At 43.2% G+C, this 12,011-nt stretch overlaps 1 protein-coding gene across 5 annotated transcripts in view; it reads left to right on the top strand.

Annotated features, from left to right (window-relative positions):
* RREB1 (ras responsive element binding protein 1) overlaps positions 1-12,011 on the top strand; it is a 69,317-nt gene that overhangs the window by 12,156 nt on the left and 45,150 nt on the right. The window lies entirely within an intron of this gene.

Consider the following 12,011-nt stretch of genomic DNA (forward strand, 5'->3'; position numbering starts at 1 on the left):
AGTGGAGATAGTTTTCTTTCTTTCTATCTTCCTCCCTCCCTCCCTAACCTGGATGCCTTTTACTTACTTTTCTTGCCTGCTAGCCTCCCTAGATCCCCCAGCACAATGTTAAACCAGAAATGAAGAGAATGAACATCTTCATCTTATTTCTGGTCTTAGGGAGAAACCATTCAGCCTTTCCCCATTAAATATGGTGGTAGTTGTGGGTTTTTCATAAATGGCCTTTATCAGTTTGAGATTCCTTTCTCTTCCTGGTTGGCTGAGTTTTTTTTAAATCATGAAAGGGTTTTGGATTTTGTCAAGTGCTATTTCTGTATCTACTGAGATGGTCAAGTTGATTTTGTCCTTGAAAGATTCTGTTCTGTTTTGGGTGTTAAACTTACTTTATTCCTGCGATAAATCCCACTTGGTCACAATGTGTAATCATTTTCATATGTTGATGAGTTTGATTTGCTAGTATTTTGTTAAAGATTTTTTGCCTGTATTCATGAGAGCTACTGGTCTGTATATGATGTCCTTCTCTGGGTTTTGTGTCAGGGTAATACAAGCCTCATGGAGTTGGAAAGTATTTCCTCTGTTTCTTGAAAAGCTTTGTGAAGAGTTGGTATTAATCCTTCTTTAAATATTTGGTGGAATTCACCAGTGAAGCCCTGTGGGCTTTTTTCTTTCTGAGAAGTTTTTAAATTACTAATTGTTTCTTTACTTGCAATGCATCTGTTCACATTTTCTACTTTTTCTTCAGTCAGTTTCAGTAGTTTATGTCTTTTCTGGGATTTGGCAGTTAGTATGTGTTATCTGATTGGTTGGTGTACAGTTGTTTTTAGTATCCCCACCGTAATCTATTTTACTCTCTGTAAAGTCAGTGGTATTTTCATTAAGATACATTTAGCATTTATGAACAGTGTATATTGGTGCTAGTAAATTAATGCTTATGAATATATTTTTTAAGCAGGCCTCAGTGATGTTTATGTAATTTTGGGTTTTGTTCTGACTTTATTTATTGTGAGTCACCTTGATTTGGAGGAGAGGACTAACTGTTGGGGGCCAAGTTCTAGTCCCAGTTCTAATTCTGCAGAACTGTGAAGGAATCTCTTTGTATGTCTATATGTTAACAAAGTGGCCTAGTGAAACCTCATTTAGAACTTGTGGTCAAGAATGCAATGATGTTTGTGAAAGCTTTCTGAAGGCTTAAGGTGTCTCAGGGGGAGGGTGCTCCTGCGTTTGTATTGTTAGAACTGAAGGCATCCTTTTGATCATCTGTAAGAGATGTGCCACTCTTAACTTTGTGACCCTGGATAAATTATTTGACTTCTTTGTGCCTCAGTTACTTTGTTTGTGGAAGGCAGTGATACTTGTGGCAATTCATGAATAAATAGGATGATGTTTGTTAAGTAGTACTTATAAATAAATGGTCACTAATATTATTATGTGCCACTGAGGGAAAATATACCAAGTAAGCATTCATGGAATGCCAGGAAATAAAATTAAGACATAGTTTTTGTTTTGCTTTTTGCTACTCAAAATCTGTAATATAAATAACAAAAACTTACTTAGAATATTTGAGTTTATCACACTACATTTATTTTATGTTCTCTGCAAAAAATTGCAAATAATGGGGTAAAAGAATATTTGGTTTTTGGTAATCAGTCACAGTGATTACCATCTTCATTTGTTGGTGAAACTGTACTTTTGAAAAAAAAAATTGTGAAAACAGTTACAAAAATTTGCCAGAGAAAGGAGTTAGATTTACTTGTCCCGGTGGATCCGTACTAGAATCCGAGACTCAAATGGTGAGCAGATACCTGTGTTACATTGATCAGGGGCCAGAGCTGCCCCGGGACATGTGTTCAGGAATGAAACAAAATCGAATTGTGAAAACCCAAACTCATTAGCTGCATCCTCACTTGATTTTGAAAGCGTGGATAGAAGTCAGTGGACCGTGCTGAAGAGCGAAGTTCTTTTTCTTATTTTCCTTCTGTTGTTTCTGCTCCCTGAAGTCTGTGGACCAGCTAGGACTGAGGAGAACCAGAGCTGACTGGGGCCTGGAGCCCACGCTGAGCTGTGTGGTCAGAGACCCTCCAGCCTGCGCTTCCCTGTGCGCCCTGAGCCACACTGCCCCCCTGTCAGTGTCCCCATTCTTCTAGTTAATAACCTGCCTGCTCTAGACCCTGCTTTTCTGTCAGTTTCATGTGCTTTTTGATTCCCAGTCTCTCCCCTGAGCACCACAGATTGAATAGGGCCCCTGTTATGGCATCATTCCCAGTGCGTGGATTTCAAGATGCATTTCTCCAAGGCTCAATTCCACAAGGTTGCTCTGGAGCACAGTGCCTTTTGGCACATAGTGCATCTGCCCCTCCTCCTCCCCCCCCGCCCCCAATCTGAAGGTCGCCTGCACATGCACATGTGACACATATCTCTGTGTGTGCACATTCCTCCAGGTGAGCCTTGCCTGCCAGTGTTTACTGTGAGCGGCTGCTGTGGGAGACACGTCTGGGCTCCACCCCAGATCTGTGTTGCTACAACACTCAGAGGGCTCATTATACATCTTACAACATGTATAATGGGGACCCCGAGAACTCCATCCTTTTCAGTTTCAGGTTATTCTTAATGATACTGAGATACTTTTTGTAGTCACCCACTTTATAGTACAGCTTTCTTTCCTTTGACCCCTAGTCATTTTGTGTTAGTTATCTTTATTTATAAGGCGAGTCAGTCTTTTTGTGGAGTTTCCTTTATCTTAGTTTTATGAGAAGACCATCAGCACATAACTCAACTAAAATGTTAGTAAAGAAAATAAACTTCACAGAATCAGGTAGCATTTAAGTTACATAGAATCATGTTGACAGTTGCATTGTAGCTCTCATAAAGTCCATGACTTTTTATAATTTAATTCTAGTAAATAAATTTAAATGATATTTTAAAAGTAATTGTATGTTTGGTAACTAGGGAGACAAGAGTGATACAAATTCCAGCACATTTGAAAAAGGATGGGGAAGAGACCATCTCAGTTTATTACTGTATCTGGTATAGTATTTCAAGTTGCCACTTCCCTGTCTGCGGATTTTTGTGTTTTTGAGGTTTGAAAAATCCTTTATCCCCAACCTTTCTAACCACAGCTTAGTTCCTGAGCAGAATAACAGGTTGCCATCAAGTACAAAATATGTATCATGGAAACATCACTGTGGCTCCAGCTTTTAACTTCCCAGAACTCTTTATCAGTTGCTCCCACGTTGAAAATTTGGATTGAGCGGTGCTTGTCTTCCAAAACAAACTTGGGAAACTGAGCCAGAGCCCGCCCTCAGGAGAGCTGGATGTAGGAAAAAGGGCACTGAGCTTGGCGATTTGCAAAACTTTCCAGAAAGTGATGGGCTGCAGAGCTGTGAAGAAGTGATGATACTTGACAGAGAGGGTTGAAACAGACCTCATTTGGAGGAAACCCTGTCTCTGAAATGGGTGTGTTTTTTTTTGTTTGTGTGTGTGTGTTTGTTGCAAACTGTAATTGCCTTGGAAAAATAGAAAATTAACTCCCCCTTTGCTCCGCCTTTAAAAACTATAAACTTTGAAGCTGTAAAGACAGTTGTGGAATATGGGTTAGGGTGACAGCAGTCTGAAGACTAGCAGAAGTAAACTTTCCTCACTGACTTCCCCACTTACTCTCCAGAGAGCAGGGACGTGTGCTCATCTCTGCTGTGGCAGTAGCAGGGTGAGGAGGAGGGAGGAAAACCCCTGGAACATCCTGCAGTTATTTGTCAAGAGGACTTTCTTTCCTCTTGCAGCGAGTGTGACTTTGTCTGTTGCTAAGTACAGGAACATAGACCCTGAGGATGGTGCTGGGACAATGGACAGTCTTTAGAAACAGAGGGGTATGTGTTCTTATTATGCTGGAAGAAAACATTCGCTTCACAGAAATGTGACCTACTCCATGACAAGTGAGGCCATGAAGTCTCTGAATTTAGCGCACTGTTCTCTGATGCTTAGGCGGAGTCAGCCCCTGGCATGCACAACTGAACTTGGGTATTTGAACAGGTGGCCAGCATTAAAGGACAGAAGGAGAAGAGGTAGGACAGTGTGTTGGAAGGGGACAGTCACTTCTTTACCCTCAGAGCCCAGCAAGAAGAAAGGCTCCGTGAACTTCTGTTGTGGGAATATCAAATTTCTAAAGACACTCTGTAACTAGCACTGGTACTTGCTACTTTTCAGGAGTGGAGTTAACGGCTCAAAGGCTCAGCTAGTTCCACCTTGAAATGATTCTTATCACCTGGTGCCTCTCCCCTGACCAAAGGAAGGTGTGCTGATCCACATGGGAAGAAAGTCGTTTTAGGCTAAAAATCTGCAGGTCACCCTATCCAGGACAATATGAACATTTGCTTCCTTTGAAATATTTCTTTAAGAAAGAAGGAAGAATGATTATATGATAATATTTAAGTTATGTACAACTAAATATCCTTCCCTTGGGAGAAACACAAACCAGAAGAAAATATCTTTGGAGGATGCTCAGCAATCTTGGCACATTCAGCTCGCTGACGATGATAAATGCTCTGTGACCACGTGCAGCCCTCTATAAAAGTGGCTGGGGGGTTTGTGCACATGAGACTTCAGTGGTATAGACACGAGGTAACTATGTGAACTGGCCTGGACATGCGACCTTACCTGTGGCAGGTGTCCAATGGATTTTGGCAGTTTCCTGGGTATCCAGGTAGTTTCTGTACACTTAGTACTCTGTGTATTGAAATAGACATACTTCGGATATAGTTAATTGAGACTTTTCTCTTTTTAACCAGAAAAAAATTCTGCGCTGTTGTTTGATTATAACTAAATGTTTTTAGCCTTTCTTTACATCTCATTGACTGGAATCGAAACCTGTTTGCTTTTGTTTTAACTTCAATAGTGGCTTATATAAAGGCAGCCTGTCTGTGTGTCCTCTCTGGTAGGGCCAATAAAGATGCTTCACGGAATGGCAAAGGGAGCCTTCTTTTCTTCATCTTTAACAGGGTGACATTTTACTCACAGATTGTGTTACTGTCAGAATTAAATGCTATAATACATACCCAAGCCTCCGGTTCACAAAATGTTCAATTGTAGTTCCCTTCCTTTCTCATCTCCCTTAGGAAAAGTTAATGCATCAGTCCTTCTCCATGCTGGTAAACAAGTATATTTACAAAGCCAAGAAAATAGACTCTGTGTGTCCTTCAACAGTGAGGGTACCCAACAGTCTGAGAACAGTGTTTTTCGTAGCTGTGTGCTTTACGCCTACATTTCCTTTGCTAAATTGTGCATATCTTTATTATTTGAACACGTTTTGGGGGGTTCCTTGTTTGGTAGTGTTCTTATATTTTTCATGTGGATTAACATTTATACCATTATATGAGCATCTGTGGTCCCTTTCAGAATCCTTTACATTTTAGAACTCCGCACAAGTAGGAAGCTACCACTATTTCCTGTGAAAAAGAACAGGTCATTGGTAATAGCAAATCATGACATCGTACAACTGAAACTAATATAATGTTATGTCAATGATACCTCAATTTTAAAAATAAGAAAAGGTCAGAGTGATTTGCCGTAGGATTTTATTATTCAAATAAGATTAAAAGCGTAAGGAAATCGCAAAACTAGACATTGCCATTTCATTTGATAGTGTCCCATACGGCCTCTTTTGTGTTTGCTGACATTCTGTAAAACATTTTCCCTTCTACTTTGTTTTTTTTTTCTTTTCCAGTATCCATTAACAATCAGAATACTTCTGGTTTTTTTCCCCAAAAGATATCTTTAAAAGTGTGCTCACTTTTGAGTCTACATTTTCTCTGAAGGACAGTTATACCAAGGAGCTCACTCCTAAGACTACCCAAGCTCAGCACACCAGAGAAGCCTTTTTCATCCTCAAACTGATCCTCAAATTTACAGTCTGCTTCATAATTAAATAGTTTATTACCATTTGGCTCACCTAGACTCTGGTGTTTATAACTCAGGTCCCCTTTTCTGTTTTGGTAGAGGTGATGTTTGTGTATTTGTTTTTAGAGATTAAGCAGATGCCAAAAAAAAAAAAAAAAAAGTTGTTGCATCCAGGCAGTATGATCATTTTGACATATCTTGTTCAAATATTTCAAAAGCTCAGTTGCACCAGGGAGGACTGATGAATGGCATTGCAGTCTGGAGCACCTCAGCTTGCCCGCACTTGAACAACCTGGCATTTGTGAGAGCTAGAAATTAGGTCACAGAAAGGAAGGTATGTGTTTGCTGGGGGTAAGAGGAGGAGTAGAGAGCTGGCCGCTGCTCTAGAGTGCCCCGTTCTTCTGTCCCAGCACACGACTGTCCTAAGCACTTTGAACATATCCTGAGTGTGTGTCCAGTTTAGTGTTAAAATACGAAAGTATTGAAGTGAAGAGGAGGAGAACGGGCCTGGTCACCAGTGTCAGATCACAGACGTTAACCTGCAGGTGCTGGCCGCAGTCCCACCACTGCACGTCCTGCTTTATGCCTTGCATTTTTCCGCCTTTGTTTAAATATTCAACCCGTCCAACCTGTTTGGGCTGAACAAGCTGGTGCTAGCAAACATCTAAACATGCCCACTCACTGTCAACATTTTTCTGATTTGTTAAGGAAGGTGATTAGCAACAAAGTCTGCACCCCAGTACACACTAAAAATTGGACAAGCTGCACAGAAATCTCAGTATACATATGCAGCACATGGGGTTCCACTCACCTCCTCATGGATGTGTATGTTATGCCCGTGGGCCTTTCTCCTCTGTGTTCTCCAGGACTCTGGGTTGATGGAGAGCTTGTTGGCCTTCCGTGGGGAGTGGGGACAGATTTTGTATTTCCTTAAACCAGAGATTCAATTGCATAATGGGTTCATTGGTATATGGTGCCAGCACTCAATTCTTCATGCTTATATAGCCCAGCTCACCCAGAAGGATTGTTCTAGTTCTACGGGTGGGAGAACTGAGGTCTCCGATGTTACAGGATTCAGCTGGAATCAGAAGTAGGCTTGGCCCCCCTCCCTGGAGCACATCGCTTGAAGATGTATCACCTGTGGCAAGCAGAGGCCGGTGCACACCGCCTTAATCCCATTTTTGATAAACGGTGACTGCACTGCTATGATCAAGCGTTGGTTTTTCCAGGTGACGTTTCTCTTTGGATTCATTTTCATCATTTCTTTCCCAGAGTTGAACTGATTTTGGTGCCCCGTTCCTCCTCAGCTCTTTCTCATGGCCCCTAAATAATATGATACGTGTCCCCATAGTGGTGCTGACCCTCCCAGTTCCCTCTGTGGTGGCAGGCCATCTGGAAGGACCCAGCTTAAGCATTACTTGTTCCTCTTTTGGAAGCAGCTGAGGAGCAGGAGGAGCAAACAGTGACTTGGCACCACCTTATTATTGTGATAATCATCTCTTCCTCCTCTGCAAGAAGAAAGAGGATGTGAATCCTCCTTAAGAGCTTCTGCCATCTTAAGAAAGCTAAAGCTAATTCCCTGGGGCTGATGTGAGAAGAGGGCCCAGTGACCAGTGGCTTGAGCATTTCCATTCTACCCTGAATCTAAGGCTTGGGGGTTGACTTAACTGTAGTTTTTTAGCTGTTTGCCACAGAAGGGCCTTCTCCAGCTGTGGAGACGGGATTGCTTCCTTTGGGGATAATATCATGGCCCTGAGAATGTCAGCATCCGATGGGCTTCCTCACCTGGTACGGGAGCCTTGCTGCAGTGCCAGCTCTGAGGGTGGGGTTAGGACCCCAGGCTGTGTGAGAAAATTGAAGAAATGGAGGGAGTATAGCCTGGGGAAGGAGAGTCCTTCCCAGTAATAGCAGTTGCCCAGAAATATCTAAGGCAAGGTGGTAACTTTCTACTTATTTCCCTGGATTAACACAGGGAAGGTCCAGGCAAGCCAATTTCAGGTCTGCGTGAATGAGGGAGTTCTCTGGGTGAGATAGAGGTCAACTCATGTTCTCTCTGAGGTCTTTTGTTTGTTTTTTAAGAATTTGTGATTTTACATGGAAATATGGACTGTGTATTTTTGTGGGTATTATAAACAGGTATCCGGGGAGCCAAATAGGTTATGAAGCATGTTGTAACAAATGAAAATTTGTTTTAGAAAAACAAGGGAAGGCAAAGGAAAAATAGTCCAAGAGGGTTTAGGGTGTACTGATTCAAAGACATGGTAGTTAGGAACAGGGTCTAGAGTCAAGATTTTTTAAAGGCTGATATTTATTGACGTGGGCCACCTGCCAGGCTCTCCTGCACTGTATCTGAAAGTCAGGAGAGGAGGAGGGCGCTTCAGAATGAGCAGTGAAGGGCCCTCTGTTTTCCAAGTAGATTGTCAGTAACTGGAAAACGTACCTCAATTCTGTCCTGAGGGCAGCGGCTTCCAGTATTAGCATGAAAGTTGGGGAGAGTAATGCAATAGCCAAAAGGTTGCTTTTCTCCTACCAGAAGGATGGCTGGAAGATTGGACACACTGAGGGGAAAACATTCTTCAGGCATCATCTCCCAATTCTGTCCATCAACGGGGAGTTGTTTGTACCAGGGTCTTACCTGAGACCAAGACAAAGAAGGAGAAGGAATTGCCTTCTCTGTCATGACCAAGGAGACAGGTGCTGGTGGGGCAGGAGAGCAGTAGTGAGGGTCCAGCCAAAACTGCACCCTGGAGTCAGGGCTGGTGAGCGGCTCGGGGCTGAGAAGCAGTAGTGACCATGCAGGCACAACTATGAAACTGAACCCGTGACACACCACTACTTTGAATTAAGATTCCTTAACTTTTTATAGTTTTGATTGATGGCACCACCAGGGTGCCGGGCTGCATTCAACAAGGCAGCATGTGGGATAAGGTCTTTGAGACACTTCCCTCATCTTTTGCCCTTGAGGGAGGCAAAGGCAGCAGGGGTAAAGTTGAGTATCAAGGCTAACATGCAAACTTTCCCTTCGTCCTGGCCCGTGCTGGTCACGCCGCCCGTGTCAGAGGACATGGGCTCACACTGTCGGTGTGGGCGCAGCATCCCCAGAGCCATGGGAGCGGCCTGGTGGGGGCATCCCCACAGCCAGTCTGCGGACAGCAGGAACGCCTCCCCGGAGTTGGCACTTCACTCTAGGCTGACGTCTCGATCTTTCGGAAGGAGCTGTCTCCTTGGCCAGCAAGGCTGCTTACACCATTGTCCAAACCTTCCCACACACCCAGGCACAGCTGGTGTGACCTGCCTTCTGGATAAGCATGACTGAACCTGAACAACACCTGAATTACCAGAAGGTGCCTTTGAGCTCACAGGTGGAGCCACACTGGGAATGGCTTGATTGACGCTTTGCCGTCCTGTCCCCGGCCCCTTATACACTTTCGTTTTCACTCCCCACCACCTCGTTTGGTGACACAGGACTCCATTAACATTATAAGTATCAGTTTCCTAACCTTAAACTTCCCCCCCTTAAACATCTGTTACAGAAACATACACAAATCTTTCTGGAGGCTTTCTTTTCTTGGCCCAAAACATAAGTTGCAGAGCCACGATGCTTCTAAATCTCATTCATTCTCTCTCTGGTTATCACATGGCTTTGTTGGAAAAGCAAAGGCAGCACAGGGTATGGGTAGGAGTGGAGATGTGCCCATAATCAGGCTGTAAAAACCTGTTTTGAACCTGTTGACTTCAGTTTGTTGGCCCTGAGTAGTGCTGAGTACTATTTGTGTACTGTTTGTGTCCCATGTCCTGAAAGAGTGACCTTTTTTATAATGCCATTCACTCAGAGGATCAAATAATTCAGCTCCTAGATCAATAAGGTCCATGAGGAAATTAATACTGAAAAGTTAGCAAATACTAGAAGTATGTAGATCTCACCTGCGCTTTGACCATCACTTGTTGTAAGTTAGATAGAGGAATGCTTGAAGAATGTTTGAGACTTGCCTTGAGGACACATTCTACTACTTGTAAATGAGTTTTCCAAAGGATTTTACCCCCAAAATAATTTTATGAATGTTAAACTTCCCAGCTGCTTTGTTATGTATTTATACCTGGGAAACATGTGCAGGCACTGCGGGTGACCCTGGGAGAGGTTTAATGCTTATGTCCAAAAAACGTCAGTTCTTGTCAGAAAGTTCACCAGATCTGTGAACAGCGTGAAGGGTTAGAATTTCCCTGTCATCCAGTGACCCTCACACTTGAGTATCACCTGGAGGGCTTATGATAACCCAGGACACTGGGGTCTGGCCTGAGAACTTGCATTTTTAACAGGCTCCAGGGGGATGCTGATGCTGCTGGTCAGAGGACCACAGACCACGGTTTGAAACCAGTGCTCTAGGATAGGGGTTCCCAACCTCCGGACCTCAGACTGGTACCATCCGGGCCTGCTGGCAACTGGGCCACACAGCAGGAGGTGAACTTGAATGTCATGCTTTTGAATCATCCTGAAACCATCCCCCACATCCTGGTCCATGGAAATTTGTCTTCCACGAACCGGTCCCTGGTGCCAAAAAGGTTGCAGACTGCTGCTCTAGGAGACTGGTAGTATTCCCCTGGGACATTTTACAGATTCGAAAACCGAAGCCAAGGTTGCCTGAGTAACTTGGGGAGTCTACATGGTTGCTGATGGTAGTGCCAGGATAGAGCCTCTGACATGTCTCACAGCTCCCAGACTTCCCAAGACTTCACTGCCATCACGTGGTCTCTCTGTCTGCTACACCATCTTCCCACGCAAATTTGCTTTTTTTTCATGTATCCCAATTCCTCCTTGCTTCCCAGTGCTTGAATGGTCAAGAGTTTACTTCTATTTCCAAGTCTGCAGATTTACATACCTAGGAAAGGTCAGCAGAAAGTTCCTAGATTTGGACCTGGAAATGTGGAAGTTCAGAGAGGAAGGGAGGGATGTGCTTTAGAAATGGGTCCGTGTCCTTTGAATTACTCTTGGAGGAGGTGTTCTCGGTTTAGCTCTGATAACTAACATTCCTTATTCTCGCAGACAGCCCACCCTAGCTGCAATGGATCTTTTCACATTTTAGGAAATAAATGATTATATCCACAGGAGGAAAACTGAGTTGAAAACCATCATCCATCCCAAAATTCAAAGTAGGCTCCTATCAGTGCTAGAAAGTCCTCAGACTTAGACTTTATCCCTTGCTTAGGAAGCATCTGCAATATTAGTTTTGGTTTGTTACTGCAAAAGCCTCTCAGGGCGCTATGAATGGGAGAAAACTTCACTTGACTCCTGAAGGAGTTCTGATAAAATTCCTTCCTTAGACCACAGTGTGGCAGGATTTCTACTATTGAAGTGGCATGCCTCTGAAAGAAAATTCTAGAATTGTATGCAAAAAGCAGATGGCTTGCTTTGCATTTACATTAACTTCTCTCTAGTGTGAATGTAGGTATAGTTTTGAATGCCTGAACACAGATTAATCCCAATAGAGAAAACATCAGCATGTGTCCTCAGTGTTCACATTTGGGGTGTTTTTTCATTAAAGTCTCTTCAGTGTCACACTGTTCACAGTTTTATATCTTTTGCCAACAGTAAATCCTAGTAAAGGAAATTATAAGCTGTCTTGGAAACTGAGGACATATGTTGTAGTGATACTGCAAGTGTAACAGATTTTCCGAATTTACTTCCTCCATCCCTCCTTCCATTCAGTGATTCAGCAAATACTTATTCATTAGTTTATTCATCCATTCAGCCATTTTGGCAGATATTTATTGACTGCCTACTATGTGCCACCAGGGGGCTATTGCAGAGAATGAGGACCAACATAGCATATTTTTCACCCTTGCCAACCTGGAGAGTGTGCAAAAACGGTAACTGCAGGTACAGAATAGAGGAGACATGGCTTATCACAGTTTGAATGAAGAAACCATGGGGCTCTTAGGAACTGAGGGTGTAATGTTGCTGTGAAACACGCACAAGGAAACCCCAGCTCCTTTTGCATAGCTGCCGGAGGGTGGTTCTAGCCCTGTGGCTTTCACTCTCAGATCACATCCAAATTACTATTCACTTGTGACCCAACATTCTGTGAAGGACAGTCACAAACTGGAGAGTACTTCAAGGTTAACAG

This window comes from Pteronotus mesoamericanus, unplaced genomic scaffold, assembly GCF_021234165.1.
Source record: "Pteronotus mesoamericanus isolate MK-2021 breed Mesoamerican mustached bat unplaced genomic scaffold, CSHL_Meso_final scaffold_31, whole genome shotgun sequence".
NCBI lineage: Eukaryota > Metazoa > Chordata > Mammalia > Chiroptera > Mormoopidae > Pteronotus > Pteronotus mesoamericanus.